Below are 17,382 nucleotides of genomic sequence, written 5' to 3' on the forward strand. Positions count from 1 at the left end.
AACAAAACATGCATGTATTGTATAACATAATGTCCTAGGGTTGTCATCTGATGAAGATCATCAAAGGTTAGTGCTACATTTAGCTGTGGTTTGGGTTTATGTGACATTATATGCTAGCTTGAAAAATGGGTGTCTGATTATTTCTGGCTCGGTACTCTGCTGACATAATCTAATGTTTTGCTTTCGTTGTAAAGCCTTTTTGAAATCGGACAGTGTGGTTAGATTAACGAGAGTCTTATCTTTAAAATGGTGTAAAATAGTCATATTTTTGAAAAATTGAAGTAATAGCATATCTAAGGATTTGAATAACGCGCCACAGGATTCAACTGGCTGTTGAGTAGGTCCCACCTAGCCCATAGAGGTTAAAGACAAGACTCTCGTTAATCTAACCACACTGTCCGATTTCAAAAAGGCTTTACAGCGAAAGCAAAACATTAGATTATGTCAGGAGAGTACCCTGCCAAAAATAATCACACAGCCATTTTCAAAGCAAGCATATATGTCACAAAAACCAAAACCACAGCTAAATGCAGCACTAACCTTTGATGATTTTCATCAGAGACTCCTAGGACATTATGTTATACAATACATGCATGTTTTGTTCAATCAAGTTCATATTTATATCAAAAACCAGCTTTTTACATTAGCATGTGATGTTCAGAACTAGCATACACACCGCAAACTTCCGGTGAATTTACTTAATTACTCACGATTAACGTTCACAAAATACATAACAATTATTTTAACCTGTTGGCGCTAGGGGGCAGTATTTGCACGGCTGGATAAAAAAAATGTACCCGATTTAATCTGGTTACTAATCCTACCCAGTAACTAGAAGATGCATATACTTATTATATATGGATAGAAAACACCCTAAAGTTTCTAAAACTGTTTGAATGGTGTCTGTGAGTATAACAGAACTCATTTGGCAGGCAAAACCCTGAGACATTTTCTGACAGGAAGTGGATACCTGATGTGTTGTATTACCTTTAAACCTATGCCATTGAAAAACACAGGGGCTGAGGAATATTTTGGCACTTCCTATTGCTTCCACTAGATGTCACCAGCCTTTACAAAGTGTTTTGAGTCTTCTGGAGGGAGATCTGACCGAACAAGAGCCATGGAACGATGATGGCCCATTAGACACCTGGCGCGCGAGTTCATGTTGGGTACCCTCGTTCCAATACGTTATAAAAGAGAATGCATTCGTCCACCTTGAATATTATTCATGTTCTGGTTAAAAAAGGCCCTAATGATTTATGCTATACAACGTTTGACATGTTTGAACGAACGTAAATATATTTTTTCCCCTCGTTCATGAAGTGAAGTCCGGCGGGCTTAGATCATGTGCTAACAAGACGGAGATTTTTGGACATAAATGATGAGCTTTTTTGAACAAAACTACATTCGTTATGGACCTGTGATACCTGGAAGTGACATCTGATGAAGAGAATCAAAGGTAATGGATTATTTACATAGTATTTTCGATTTTAGATCTCCCCAACATGGCGGCTAGTCTGTATCGCAACGCGTATTTTTCTGGGCGCAGTGCTCAGATTATTGCAAAGTGTGATTTCCCAGTAAGGTTATTTTTAAATCTGGCAAGTTGATTGCGTTCAAGAGATGTAAATCTATAATTCTTTAAATGACAATATAATATTTTACCAATGTTTTCTAATTTTAATTATTTAATTTGTGGTGCTGACTTGAATGCCGGTTATTGGAGGGAAACGATTTCCTGAACATCAACGCCACAGTAAAACGCTGTTTTTGGATATAAATATGAACTTGATAGAACTAAAAATGCATGCATTGTCTAACACAATGTCCTAGGAGTGTCATCTGTTGGAGATTGTAAAAGGTTAGTGCATCATTTTAGCTGATTTATGGTTTTGGTGACGCCTGTCTTTGAATTGGCACAACATTACACACAACTCTTGTAAATGTACTGTCCTAACATACTCTAAATGTATGCTTTCGCCGTAAAACCTTTTTGAAATCGTAAAACATGGTTAGATTAAGGAGATGTTTATCTTTCAAAGGGTGTAAAATAGTTGTATGTTTGAAAAATTTGAATTTTGACATTTATTTGGATTCAAATTTGCCGCTGTTGAATTGCACCTGCTGTTGATGGAGTGCACCACGGGTGGGACGCTTGCGTCCCACCTAGCCCATAGAGGTTAAGAATTATAGATACAGAACTCCTTTATGTCAGATTTTAAAATAGCTTTTCGGCGAAAGCACATTTTGCAATATTCTGAGTAGATAGCCCGGCCATCACGGCTTGCTAATTTGACACCCACCAAGTTTGGCCCTCACCAAACTCAGATTTACTATAAGAAAAATTGGATTACCTTTGCTGTTCTTCGTCAGAATGCACTCCCAGGACTTCTACTTCAACAACAAATGTTGTTTTGGTTCGAAATAATCCATAGTTATATCCAAATATCTCAGTTTTATTCGTGCATTCAGGTCAGTATCCGAAGGGTGACGCACGAGCGCATTTCGTGACAAAAAAATTCAAAATATTCCATTACCGTACTTAGAAGCATGTCAAATGCTGTTTAAAATCAATTTTTATGCGATTTTTCTCGTAAAATAGCGATAATATTCCAACCGTGCGACGTTGTATTCATTCAAAGAGAGAAAGAAAAACATGGAGAATTCACATGAATGCGCATCTCCAGTGTCACTGTTCTCAGCCTGACCACTCACAAAATCTCCTGCTGTTTTTCGCCCAGACTGGAGAGACGTCATTCCACTTTCTGGCGCCTTCTGAGAGCCAATGGAAGCCTTAGAAAATGTCACGTTACAGCAGAGATGCTGTATTTTTGATAGAGATGCCACAGAAGGAGAACAAATTGTCAGACAGGTCACTTCCTGTATGGAATCTTCTCAGGTTTTGGCCTGCCATATGAGTTCTGTTATACTCACATACACCATTCAAACAGTTTTAGAAACTTTAGAGTGTTTTCTATCCAAATCTACTAATTATATGCATATTCTCGTTTCTGGGCAAGAGTAGTAACCAGTTTAAATCGGGTACGTTTTTTTATCCGGCCGTGCAAATACTGCCCCCTAGCCCCAACAGGTTAAACTGTTACATATTTAGTCTATAGCCTATTGGGCTCCTGAGTGGTGCAGCGGTCTTAGGCACTGCATCTCAGTGCAAGAGGCGTCACTACAGTCCCTGGTTCAAATCCAGGCTGCATCACATCTGGCTGTGATTGGGAGTCCCATAGGGCGGCGCACAATTGGCCCACTGTCATCCAGGTTTGGCCGGATGTCATTGTAAATAAGAATTTGTTCTTAACCGACTTGCCTAGTTATATAAAAAATATATAAGGACCTTGATTGTGGGTTCAATCCCTGGGGCCACGAACAGAATATTAATGCATGGATAAAGGAGTCTGCTTAATGTCACATTTATTATTTTTGCACACCTCATATTTATGAGACATCGAAAACATTTCTGCATGGAATTTTTGACAGTAGCAGGGCTGCCTGCACATTCTGATAAGATGGAAGAAAATGAAACAGAGCATCTAAACTAGGTAAATTATGAATTGTATCACCAACTGTGTAACTTTGTCATAGTGTTTGTCATAACCCAAGGTTGCATGCCACATTTTTGCTGAACCGGAACATAGACTAAGTTTAATTCAAGATTGAGACCTCACATTGTTTTACAAATCTGTGATTGTAATTTTCAAAATTGTCTATTGCCAACATCAATGCTTGCTGAAGTATCCTTAATAGGGAGCTAGCATTATCTCTAAAGGAACCAAAAACACATGATCCAGCAGCGGTGGCCTGTGCTGCTCCAGCCGTCTGCCTTGTAGCTCAAGCCGGCCTTGCCACTTGACTTTCCAACGGTCGTTGGTTAACAGTCGAGGCCAGCCAGAGAAGATACCAAAAAGTTCCAACTAGGTAATTGTAGCTATTGTATTTGTAGTGTATTTTGTAGTCATTCATTAGTTTGTGAGATTGTAGCTACCTTCATTTTTGGACTGGTCATAGTTGTCAAAGTTTCTCCGTTAACGTCAGCTAACTCTTAGGGTAGAGGTAGCTAATTGAGCTAGCTTGTATTTTTGTTTGTAAAACATCAGTAGTCTACTGTAGCTAAGACTAGGCAAGAAAGCACCCGGTTACATAGCTAGCTAATAGTCACAGCAGTTAGCTACACTAGCTCTGTCCAGTGAGTCACAAAAGAACTTGTGCAACCTCAACCGGTCTCGAGTGGAGATGACAAAGAGTGCTCCAAGAGTCAATGATACATTTAGTTTCATGTGTACTATGGCAGCTAAATTCTGAATTACAGTAACGCATACAATTATTTTTGAACATATGGTCTCGTGGTTCTGTAACTTTATCTACCTGAAACAATAAATAGTTTTGCAAAGTCAGGAAGCAGGTGCAGATGTTGAGTTTAATAATAATGAACATGGAGCGATACAAAACAAGAGACACATCTGGTAAAGAAAACAGAACCAATACAGCCTGATGAGTAATGCTACAGAGTGTTAGCGTAAGGGGAAGTAATCAGGGTAGCGATGAAGTCCAGGTGTGTCTAATGATGGGTTCCCAGGACCGGCCATTAGTCAACAGGCGACGTCGAGCGGGAGTAGATGTGACAGTACACCCCACCTCCCCCCGCGTCGTGGGGCTCCAGACGTAGGATGACGCCGGCCAGGGGGACGACCCCTGGCCGGAATGTCATCCACCGGAACCCAACACCGCTCCTCTGGACTGTACCCCTCCCAGTCCACGAGGTACTGGAGCCGACAAACACAACGTCGAGAGTACTGGAGGTATCGGACGGCATAGGCGGGGCTTCCCTCGATGTCCAGGGGAGGGGTGTCGTGGAGGACGGCATCAGCCAGGGGACCAGGAACCACTGGCCTGAGGAGGGAAACATGAAAAGAGGGTGAGATACGGTAGTTAGTGGGGAGCTGTAATCTGTCAACTTGAACGGCCCCACAAACCAGAGGCTCAGCTTCTTACAGGACAGGTGGAGTGGGAAGTTCTTGGTGGAGAGTAGGACGCGATCACCAGGATGGAACACGTGAGCCTCAGTGATGGCAAGCCGCCTACTCCTTCTGGTGGCGGACGGCGCACTGGAGCCTCAAGTCTGCATTGTTCCAAACCTCTGCGTGCCTGAACCTCTCGTCCACCGCAGGGGCATCGGTCTGGCTCGGGGTCCATGGAGCCAGGGCTGGCTGATAACCCAGAACACACTGGAAGAAAGAGAGTCAGCCCGGTGGAGGAGTGACGCAATGAATTCTGGGTGCACTCGGCCCAGGGAAGGAATCAGGCCCACTTCCCCTGCCGGTCCTGGCAGTGACTCCTCAGAAACTTCCTCAGCTCCTGGTTCATCCTCTCCAGCTACCCGTTAGACTGAGGCCAGTGACTCCCAGCTTCTCCATGAAAGCTTTCCATACCCGTGGCGTGAATTGGGGGCCACGGTCAGAGACAATGTCCACCGGAAGGCCATAGTGCCGGAAGACCTGTTGGAACAGTTCAGCGACCTGAAGAGCGGTAGAGAGACCAGAGGGGGATAAAATGTAAAGATATCAAGAATCTGTCCAAAACCACCAAAAAGGTGGTGAAACCATCAGAGAAGGGGACATCAGTGACAAAAATCAATGGACATATGAGACCAAGGACACAGAGGTATGGGAAGGTGAAGGTGTTTCCCTGCTGGAGCATGCCAGGGAGATTTAGCTTGGGCACATACAGAACAGGAGTTTACATAGCGAGTAACATCCTGTAGCAAGGTGAGCCACCAGTACTTTCCAGAGATTGACTGAATAGTGCGGGTGATACCTGGATGTCCAGCGATGACGGCTGTGTGCACCCTGGTCAGCGGCCGATCCCTTATGCCCGTGGGAACGTAGGTGCCCTCAGGGGGACAGGTATTTTATTTATTTAACTAGGCAAGTCAGTTACGAACAAGTTCTAATTTTACAATGATGGCCTACACCGGCCAAACCCTCCCATAACCCGGATGACGCTGGGCCAATTGTACGCCGCCCTATGGGATTCCCGATTACGGCCAGTTGTGATGCAGGCCGGGATCAAACCAGTTTCTGTAGTGACGCCTCTAGCACTGAGATGCAGTGCCTTAGACTGCTGTACCACTCAGGAGCCAAAAGCAGGTGTGAATTCCCTTCCCAGGGCCTGGCGAATGTTCGCATCTACGTCCCAGACCAGGGCTGCAACTCGAGGGCGGAAATATGGGTGCACCCAGGACAGGAACCTCTCCCGAATCGTAGAGATGGGACAAGGCATCGGCTTTGGTGTTCTTTGAACCTGGGCGATATGTCAGAGTGAAGTCGAATCTAGTGGAGAAAAAAGGGCCCACCTTGCCAAGGGTTCAGCCGCCTTGCTGTCCATATGTACGCCAGGTTCCGATGGTCATTGAGGATGAGAAATGGGTCCTTGGCATCCTCTAGTCAGTGTGTCCACTCCTCTAATGCCAACTTCACCGCCATGAGCTCCCGATCGCTGACATCATAATTACTCTCTGCAGGAGACAGTTTCTTTGAGTTATATACACATGGATACAATTTCTGTGGATTACCTTGTCATTGAGACAGGATAGGCCTCACACCCTCTTTTGAAGCATCCACCTCTACCAAGAAGTGCAGTCGGATCTGGGTGTTTGAGCAACGGGGCGAAGGTGAAACGCCCATTTAGTAGGCAGAAGTCTTCGTTGGCTGCAGGACTCCACCCCAACTTACAGGGACTACCCTTGAGGAGAGGCTAAAGTTCTTGATGAAATGGCGGTAGAAGTTGGCAAACTGCAAAAACCGTTGGGACTGGCCATCTACCTTCTTCCCATCCATCATCACTCCTTGCGGGCCGATCTGGTAACCCAAAAAGGAGACCGCCTCCTGATGGAATTGGCACTTCTCCGCTTTGACATATGGTTGGTTAGCCAGGAGGCATTCCATAACTACTCAGACGTGAGCGATGTGATCCTCCAAGGTAGCTAAGTAGACCAGGATGTCATCGATATACATGACCCCCTGGCATCTGAGCATGTCCTGGAATACCTCGTTAACGAATGCTTGGAACACTGACGGAGCATTGGCTAATCCATAAGGCATCACCAAGTACTCATAGTGACCAGACACCAGACCAGCAGGTCCAATTTGCTAAAGAACCAGGCCTCGCCGAGTTGTTAGATCACTGCTGGCACCAACGGGAGAGGGTAATGGTACTTTGTGGTGATGGAATGCAAACCTCTAATCAATGCACAGGCATAACCCTCCATCCCTCTTAGCCACAAAGAAGAAGCCTGCCGACGCAGGGGAGGTGGACGTGTGAATGAAACCCTGTTGGAGTGCCTCATGGATGTACTCCTCCATAGCCTTGGTTTCAGTCACCGACAGAGGGTAGATGCGGCTGCGCAGAGCCGCACAGTTCCAGGGGCGATGAGGGAGACAGGTGGCGCAGGTCTTGGAGAAAACCTCCTACAGATCTTGGTATACCTCCGGGATGTTGGACTGAAGGGTAACCACAGGACTCTCAACCGACATGGAACCACAGGGGAAGGGAAAGCAGTTTCTCCGGCATTTGGGTGCCCAGTCCATGATTGTCATCCTCGACCATGAGATGGTGGGGTAATGGCATTGGAGCCATGGGAGGCTGATCTTGTGCACAGTTGCACTGACTCTATGGTGAAGTTGAGTGGTGCTGTGATGTGTGTGATAGTCCCGGATCCCAGTGGCCGATTATGTAGCGCTTGAACCAGAAATGGAGAGGAAAGCGGGTATGAGGTGATGTTCAAGGAGGAGACAAGGGCCTGGTCAATAGAATTCCCTGCTGCACTGGAGTCCACTAGAGCTGTAGAAACAACACGAGGGACAGCCAGCTAGTGAAATCAATACTAAAAAATGTTTGGAGGAAAGTGATGATGGAATACTTATGCCTAATCCAGGAGACAGATGATCACGGGGCCATCCCTCTGCTCTCATGGACCCCAGGTTGGAACCTTTCTGACATAGCGGTCAGCAGGGGCACCAGCTTCAACAACAGGGCAGAGCCCCAGCCAGGCTCTGACTCAGAACGGTCAACGAATGAGGGAGAGATGCGATGGAGGTGCCGATGCTCCCGAAGAGGGTTATCCCGATGGATGGCCATCGTGATGAGTGCGTCCAATGAGAGCGTGTCGTCTCAGCATGCCAACTCCGTCTGGACATCTTCGCGCAGTCCTCTTCAGCGTAGGGTTCAGAGCACCGGCTCATCCCATCCACTGGATACTGCCACTGTCCAGAAGGTGAGGGCGTACTGGCCTTCCTGCCATAGGTGCTCACCCCCTTCTCTGGCCTCCGGTGGATGGTCAAAGACCTTCCTGAACAGCGCCATGAACCTTTCATAGGAACCCAGCTCCTCCTCTCCTCTAGCTCACTCCAATGCCCATCCGATCAGCAGGGAAATAACGGTGGCAACCTTGGACCTCCCATCTGATGAGCGAAATAGAGGGAGCACTGGAGTAGGAAGCCACGGCATTTAGATGGAGTCTCGTCATATTTGTCCGGGAGGGACAAATGGGCATCGCTGACCTGGGCTTCCATTTGTTGAGGCAGTATTCTGTAACGGAGACACAGGGAGTCAGGAAGCAGGTGCAGTTGGTGAGTTTAATAATAACAAACATGGAGAGATGCAAAACAAGAGATGCGTCTGGACAAGAAAACAGAACCAATACTGCTTGAAGAGTAATGCTACAGAGTGCAAGATAAAGGGGAACTAAATCAGGGTAGTGATGAAGTCCAGTTGTGCCTAATGATGGGGCGCAGGTGTGCGTAATGATGGGTTGCCAGGACCGGTGGCTAGTAAACCGGCGACGTCGACCACCGGAACGGGGGTAGACGTGACACCTATACTGTAAATGGGTGAATGAATCAGCTGCTGTCTTCTATCATTGAAGGCAACTCTATAAAAAAAGAAAATAAACTAAGTATAATGGAGAAAAAAAACTTCTACAGGTTGAATGATATGTTTCCAGCTAATCCCAGTATTTTCACGGCCGGATGAAAAATGTACCCAATTTAAACAGGTTACTACTCTGGCCCAGAAACTAGAATATGCATATTATTATTAGATTTGGATAGAAAACACTCTGAAGTTTCTAAAACTGTTAGAATGGTGTCTGTGAGTAAAACAGAACTCATATGGCAGGCAAAAACCGGAGAAAAAGTCAACCAGGAAGTGGAGGATCTGAGAATTAAAGTTCTTCTTTCTAGTCCCTTTCGAAACTACAATATCTGTGGGGTTATGTTGCACTTCCTAAGGCTTCCATTGGCTGTCAAAAGCCTTCAGAAAGTTGTTTCAGCCTTCTCCTGTTACTGGGCAGATAATAGGAGCTCAGTTACTGAGTGGACTGCCTGTGGACAAAGGGATTGGATATGCGCAGTCACGCGAGCGCGCCGTTCCTTCTTTTTCTCCTTGAATGAATACGCTATTGTCCGGTTGGAATATTATCGCAATTTTACGTTAAAAATACCATAAAGATTGATTTTAAACAGCGTTTGACATGCTTCTAAGTACGGTAATGGAACATTTTGACTTTGTCTCTGGTACCGCGCTCGCGCGTTATGCCTTTGGATAGTGCTCTGAACAAACAAAATGGAGGTATTTGGACATATATGATTATTTCGAACAAAAACAAAATTTCTTGTGGAAGTAGCAGTCCTGGGAGTGCATTCTGACGAAGATCAGCAAAGGTAAGAGAATATTTCTAATACTAATTCTGAGTTTAGGTTGCCCCGAACTTGACGGGTGTCTGTATAGCTCGCTGTGATGGCTGAGCTATGTACTCAGAATATTGAAAAATGTGATTTCTCCGTAAAGCTATTTTAAAATCTGACAAAGCAGTTGCATCCAGGAGTAGTCTATCTATAATTCTTTAAATAATTATATATTTTGTCAACGTTTATGAGTATTTTTGTAAATTGATGTGCACATTCACCGGAGGTTTGGTGGGAATACATTTTCTGAACATTACGCGCCAATGTAAAATGCTGTTTTTGGATATAAATATGAACTTTATCGAACAAAACATACATGTATTGTGTAACATAATGTCCTAGGAGTGTCATCTGATGAAGATCGTCAAAGGTTAGTGCTTCATTTAGCTGTGTTTTGGGTTTTATTGACACATGTCCTTGCTTGGAAAATGGCTGTGTGATTATTTTTGTCTATGTACTCTCCTAACATAATCTAATGTTTTGCTTTCGCTGTAAAGCCTTTTTGAAATCGGACAATTTGGTTACATCAAGGAGAAGTGTATCTTTAAAATAGTGTAAAATAGTTGTGTTTGAGAAAGTTGAATTATGACAGTTGTTTTTGAATTTGCCGCCCTGATATTTCACTGGCTGTGTCCTGCAGGTGGGACACTAGCGTCCCACGTAGCCCATAGAAGTTAAACCCCATGTAAAGCGATGTGTTCGACAATCTTCTTGTTTGATTTACCGTCAGCCTCTGTCTCCACCTTCCACCACCATGATGCCAAAAATTCACTGTTCATAGCCAGAAAGGTATGTGACACAGCAGTTATTACTCATAACATTTTCTTGTCCAGATGCTTCTGATTCTTGAATAAAATAAGTTATAAATGCTTGTTGAGCTTAGCTGAACTGTTCTGCCCCATCAGAACCAAACATAGGCCTGTTTAACTGAAAACAAACACTGTATACCCTCAAAACATGGTTAAAACTTTCATTTAATGGATCGCTAGTCCTTGCAACCATAGCTCCTATATGTTTGTCAGTGCTATATGGAATCCTTGGGATGTCCCTACCCTAAACCATAATCCTAACCTTACACAACCAAATCGCCTAACTTACCTTTATTTTAAAATCTTAACTTCAAAATGGGATAGGGGCATCCAAAGGATTCTGAATAGCACAGACCATATGTTTATCATCTGAGAGCAGTTTCCATGAATACTGGACAGAAGATAAGAGATTGGTGTGAGACAGTGGCCTGACCACAAAATTAGGAATAAGAATACTATGACAGGTTAGTTTTACCCCATTATGACAATTCCCTCAAACACTTTATTTTCAAGGAAGTTGATCCAAGGTCTTTGCGGCCCGCAACTTGCCCATCCCTGACCTAGAGTCCGTAAATTCTGTGCTTAGTTCCTTCTGAAAATTAAGTAATTTGCCGAAAGGACCGCCATGGATATTCCGCCGTTTAGAATTTTTGAAACACTTAAATGACATCTCCTCTGGAACCACAGGGCTGATCTGGATGAAACTTGATATGGCAGCTATGGAGCAAGGTCTTTCAACGCCATATTTTCCAGACTAGTATGTCAAACTATTTACCAATAAACAAATGTGGGCATGGTTGGCACAAATCACACATATTTGTATTGTAACCAAACTTGTAGCACGGTGGTGCTACAACAGCCACATTTCTCATCGATTTGACTCAGTATTGAAAACCTCTGGTTGTATTGTTTCCCATTTGAGGTCTCAATTGGGATTCCTAGGATTTGTGTGGTGTCAAAATCTGATTTAAATGTAACTACTTCTTTTGCTCTTTTTGTGTTATTCAAAAGGTGCTGTCAGGAGAAACACTTCACATCCAAGGCTACAGATGGAGAAGTTTGTCATAAGGTGGCTGCAGCTAGCACCAGACAGAGACAGAGGCAGAAAGGAGAGGACTGAACACAGCAAGGAAAGGGCAGATAGATACATTTATAGTGGATTTGGAATGTATTCAGACCCCTTGAAATGTCCCATATTTTGTTACGACAGCCTTATTCTAGAATTGATTTTAAAAAATTTTTTAAAAAAAATCTACACTGGTATATCCCATAATGACAAAGCAAAAACAGTTTTGAAATGTTTGCTTATTTATTAAAAATACAAAACTGAAATATCACATTTATATAAAGTATTCAAACCCTTTACTCAGTACTTTGTTGAAGAACCTTTGGCAGTGATTACAGCCTTGATTCTTCTTGGGTATGATGCTACAAGCTTGGCACACCTGTATTTGGGGAGTTTCACATTCTTCTCTGCAGATCCTCTCAAGCTCTGTCAGGTTCAATGGGGAGCATTGATGCACAGCTATTTTCAGGTCTCTCCAGAGATGTTTGATCGGGATGAAGTCCGGGCTCTGGCTGGGCCGCTCAAGGACATTCCCGAGACTTGTCCCGAAGTCACTCCTGCGTGGTCTTGTGTCCTTAGGGTTGTTATCCTGTTGGTAGGTGAACCGTCACCCCAGTCTGAGGTTCTGAGCACTCTGAAATAAGTTTATCAAGGATCTCTCTGTACTTTGCTCCGTTCATCTTTCCCTCGATGTTGACTAGTCTCCCAGTACCTGAAAAAAAAAAAAATATATATATATACAGACAGACATATACATACATACATACATACATACATACATACATACATACATACATATATATATATAAAGACAGTTCAATCTTGGTTTCATCAGACCAGAAAATCTTGCTTCTCATTGTCTGAGACATTTATGGGCCTTTTGGCAAACTCCAAGTGGGCTGTCATGTGCTTTTTGCTGAGGATAGGCTTCCGTCTGGCCACTGTACCATAAAGGCCTGATTGGTGAAGTGCTGCAGAGATGGTTATTCTTCTGGAAGGTTCTCCCATCTCCACAGAGGAACTCGGTCAGTGACCGTCGGGTTCTTGGTCAACTCCCTAACAAATGCCCTTCTCCCCCGATTGCTCAGTTTGGCCAGGCTGCCAGCTCTAGAAAAGTCTTGGTGGTTCCAAACTTCATCCATTTAAGAATGATAAAGGCCACTGTTTTCTTGGGGACCTTCAATGCTACAGACATTTGTTGGTACCCTTCCCCAGATCTGTTCCTCGAAACATTCCTGTCTCGGCGCTCTACGGACAATTCCTTCAACCTCATGGCTTGGTTTTTGCTCTGACATGCACTGTCAAATGTGGGAACTTATAGACAGGTGTGTGCCTTTCCAAATCATGTACAATCAATATAATTTACCACAGGTGGATGATCAATGGAAACAGGATGCACCTGAGCTCAATTTCGAGTCTCTAACCCCTTGGGAACAGGCTGGGAACAGTGACACTGGAGATGCGCGTCGGAGACTACATTTTTTTTCTTTCAGCCTTTGAATGAATACAACGTCGCCCGGTTGGAATATTAACGCTATTTAACGAGAAAAATAGCATAAAAATTGATTTTAAACAGCGTTTGACATGCTTCGAAGTACAGTAATGGAATATTTTGAAATTTGTCACGAAATGCGCTCGCGCGTCACCTTTCGGATAGTGACCGCAACGCACGAACAAAACGGAGCTATTTGAATATAACTATGGATTATTTGGAACCAAAACAACATTTGTTGTTGAAGTAGAAGTCCTGGGAGTGCATTCTGACGAAGAACAGCAAAGGTAATCCAATTTTTCTTACAGTAAATCTGGAGTTTGGTGAGGGCCAAACTTGGTGGGTGTCAAATTAGCTAGCCATGATGGCCGGGCTATGTACTGAGAATATTGCAAAATGTGCTTTCGCTGAAAAGCTATTTTAAAATCTGACACCGCGATTGCATAAAGGAGTTCTGTATCTATAATTCTTAACATAATTATTTTTTTTTGTGAACGTTAATCATGAGTAATTTAGTAAATTCACCGGAAGTTTGATGGGTATGCTAGTTCTGAACATCACATGCTAATGTAAAAAGCTGGTTTTTGATCTATATATGAACTTGATTGAACAAAACATGCATGTATTGTATAACATAATGTCCTAGGGTTGTCATCTGATAAAGATCAAAGGTTAGTTCTGCATTTAGCTGTGGTTTTGGTTTTTGTGACATATATGCTTGCTTTGAAAATGGCTGTGTGATTATTTTTGGCAGGGTACTCGCCTGACATAATCTAATGTTTTGCTTTCGTTGTAAAGCCTTTTTGAAATCGGACAATTAACGAGAGTCTTGTCTTTAAAATGGTGTAAAAATAGTTGATTGTTTGAGAAATTGAATTGTGGTATTTTAGTTGGTTTTGTATTTCGCGCCGTGCGATGCCATTGGCTAGCGGAACGTCTGTCCTTAACAGGTTTAAAATTCATTATTTGAATTCAGATTTTTCAGGAGGCTCTAAAGCACCCTCAGCACCCTGCTTCTCACAGCATTAATTAGAATCCATAGATAAGCTTTAAGTGGTACAGGCTACTGTGTGCTCATCCCTCTGCCTCTCTCCATCGCATTCTGTGTCATCTGGTGCGGTCTCGCTTGTCTGCCCTCTTCTGTTGCTGTCTCTTAGTGTTTCTCCTAGTGTTTATGTTGCTCTTTTGTCTACCCTCTCTCATCCTGTCCTGGTAGTAAAAAGTAAACAATTTAAATAATAATTGCAGACTTTCACCTCACCAGCAAATTATTTGTAAACCATGTTTTACTCTTTCACCTGTTATAATTTGTGCAAATAAACAACTAATTTGAGTCTATAAAGAGCTTGAAGTGATACAGTCTACTGTGTGCTCAACCCACGTATGTTCTCTCTCCATCTGACTTCTCCTGTCACTGTCTTGTCTGTTGCCGTCTCTTATCGGTTGCAAATTCAGGTTAAAAAAAAAATATATATATATATTTTTCCACAGTGTCCTTTGTCTATCCTCTTCTGTTATGGCCTGTTCTGTTCTTCTGGTGTCTACTCCCATCATAACCCATTCCTCTGTTGTGGTCTCCGTCTTGTCTAGTGTGTCTCTCGCTATCATATCCTACTCTTCTATTGCTGTCTGTGTCTGCATCATATCCTACTCTCAAATGTAATTGGTCACATACACATGATTAGTGGGTGTAGCGAAATGCTTGTGCTTCTAGCACCAACAATGCAGTATTATCTGACAAGTAGTATCTAACAAATTCTACAACATATACACAAATCTAAGAAAGAATGAATTCAGACTATATGCATATGGATGAGTGATGTCAGAGCGGAACGGACTAAGATACAGTAGGATAGTATAGAATACAGTATATACACATGAGATGAGTATTGCTAGATATGTAAACATTAAGGAACTAAGATACCGTAGAATAGTATAGAAAACAGTATATACAGTTGAACCTACATACACTTAGGTTGGAGTCCTTAACTCGTTTTTCAACCACTCCACAGATTTCTTGTCAACAAACTATAGTTTTGGCAAATCGGTTAGGACATCACTTTGTGCATGACATGTAATTTTTCCAACAATTATTTCCAGACAGATTTTTTTCACTGCATCACAAATCCAGTGGGTTAGAAGTTTACATACACTAAGTTCACTGTGCCTTTAAACAGCTTGGAAAACTCCAGAAAATTATGTCATGCCTTTAGAAGCTTCTGTTAGGCTAATTGACATCATTTGAGTCAATTGGAGGTGTACCTGTGGACGCATTTCAAGGCCTACCTTCAAACTCAGTGCCTCTTTGCTTGACATCATGGGAAAGTCAAAAATAAATCAGCCCAGACCTCAGAAAAAACATTGTAGACCTACACAAGTCTGGTTCATCCTTGGGAGCAATTTCCAAACGCCTGAAGGTACCACGTTCATCTGTAAAAACAGTACGCAAATATAAACACCATGGGACCACGCAGCCGTTATACGCGCTCAGGAAGGAGACGCGTTCTGTCTCCTAGAGCTGAACGTACTAATGAGCAAAAGTGCAAATCAAGCCCAAAACAGCTGCAAAGGACCTTGTGAAGATGCTGGAGGAAACAGGTACAAAATGATCTATATCCACAGTACAACAAGTCATATATCAATATAACCTGAAAGGCCGCTGAGCTCAGCCACTGCTCCAGAAAAAGCCAGACAACAGTTTGCAACTGCACATGGGGACAAAGATCATACTTTTTGGAGAAATGTCCTCTGATCTGATGAAACAAAAATAGAACTGTTTGGCCATAATGACCATCGTTATGTTTGGAGGAAAGAGGGGGAGGCTTGCAAGCCAAAAAACACCATCCCAACCGTGAAGCACAGGGGTGGCAGCATCATGTTGTGGGGGTGCTTTGCTGCAGGAGGGACTGGTGCACTTCACAAAATAGATGGCGTCAAGAGGAAGGAAAACGATGTGGATATATTAAAGCAACATCAAGACATCAGTCAGGAAGTTAAAGCTTGGTTGCAAATTGGTCTTCCAAATGGACAAAGACCGCAAGCATACTTCCAAAGTTGTGGCAAAATGGCTTAAGGACAACAAAGTCAAGGTATTGGAGTGGCCATGTTACGCACGCCTCTTGGAGGGAACGCAACACCCTGCTACACTCAACTTCCCGTGGAGTGAAAGAGGTATGGGATTGCAGGTGCAGGTAAGGATGACAGAGGCAAATAATTTTACCGTTAACAGGGAATTTCCTTCATGGTCATTTGGGGAAAAGGGGCTGGATGGAACCAAAGCAAAGAAAGTTAAAGCCCCCTCTCCTACCCATTACTTACCCATCTTAGCACCACCTGGCGTGCTAACCAAAATACAGGGGATGGTCCACCCAGGTCTTACCTAGTGTGAATAGACATAGTAAATACTACAGGTATATGTATGCCTGCAGGCCTCTTGCCTAAGCACTCCCAAGGTGCCTTCACTTTCCCCCCTGGGAACAAATAATAATTACTATTTATCTTAAGTAGACAATTTCAATTAACCAAAAAAACACTAAGTCTTATGACATACACATACCTCTGCAGGACCAGCTACAAAATACTGGCAACAAATTATACAGACCAACAACGAAACACAGGACATACCAAGAAGCTCTCTCCCCTAACAAAGGAACACAGGCTTTTAAAGCTGCAGCAGGAGTCAGTAATTGCAAACAGCTGTATCCCCTGACGAGAAGGCGGGATCAGAGTTCCATGCTGCAATGAGGCTGACCAATCAGCTGCTTGGGGGAATCCAGGAAGCCATTTTCTGAAATATACATATACACAAACCCACAACATAGAAACTAGGGAATGTAACACACCCACCCAAAAACCTGAAAACTCCCAGTTTGCAATAACAAAAACCAACACGCATTCCCAGTTACTAAACCCGTGATAGAGTATCGGCAACCACATTCGCCAAACCCTTCACATACTTGATCTGTATATTGTATCCTTGTACAATCAGAGCCCACCGCATAAGGCTGCGGTTCTGATTGTACATTTGCTTCAAAAACACTAAAGGATTATGGTCTGTGAAGACCAGTACAGGCATGGCACTGGAGCCCACATATACCTCAAAACTGTAAGGCTAGCAATAAAGCCAGTGTCTCTTTTTCAATGGTGGAGTACCTTGACTGACACAAGTTGAATTTACGGGTGAAGAAACTGATGGGCTGATCCATTCCCTCTTTATCTTCCTGCAAGAGAACCGCACCCACCCCCACTATACTAGCGTCT

Source organism: Salmo salar, chromosome 22, assembly GCF_965601325.2.
Source record: "Salmo salar chromosome 22, fSalSal1, whole genome shotgun sequence".
In the NCBI taxonomy this organism is placed as follows: domain Eukaryota; kingdom Metazoa; phylum Chordata; class Actinopteri; order Salmoniformes; family Salmonidae; genus Salmo; species Salmo salar.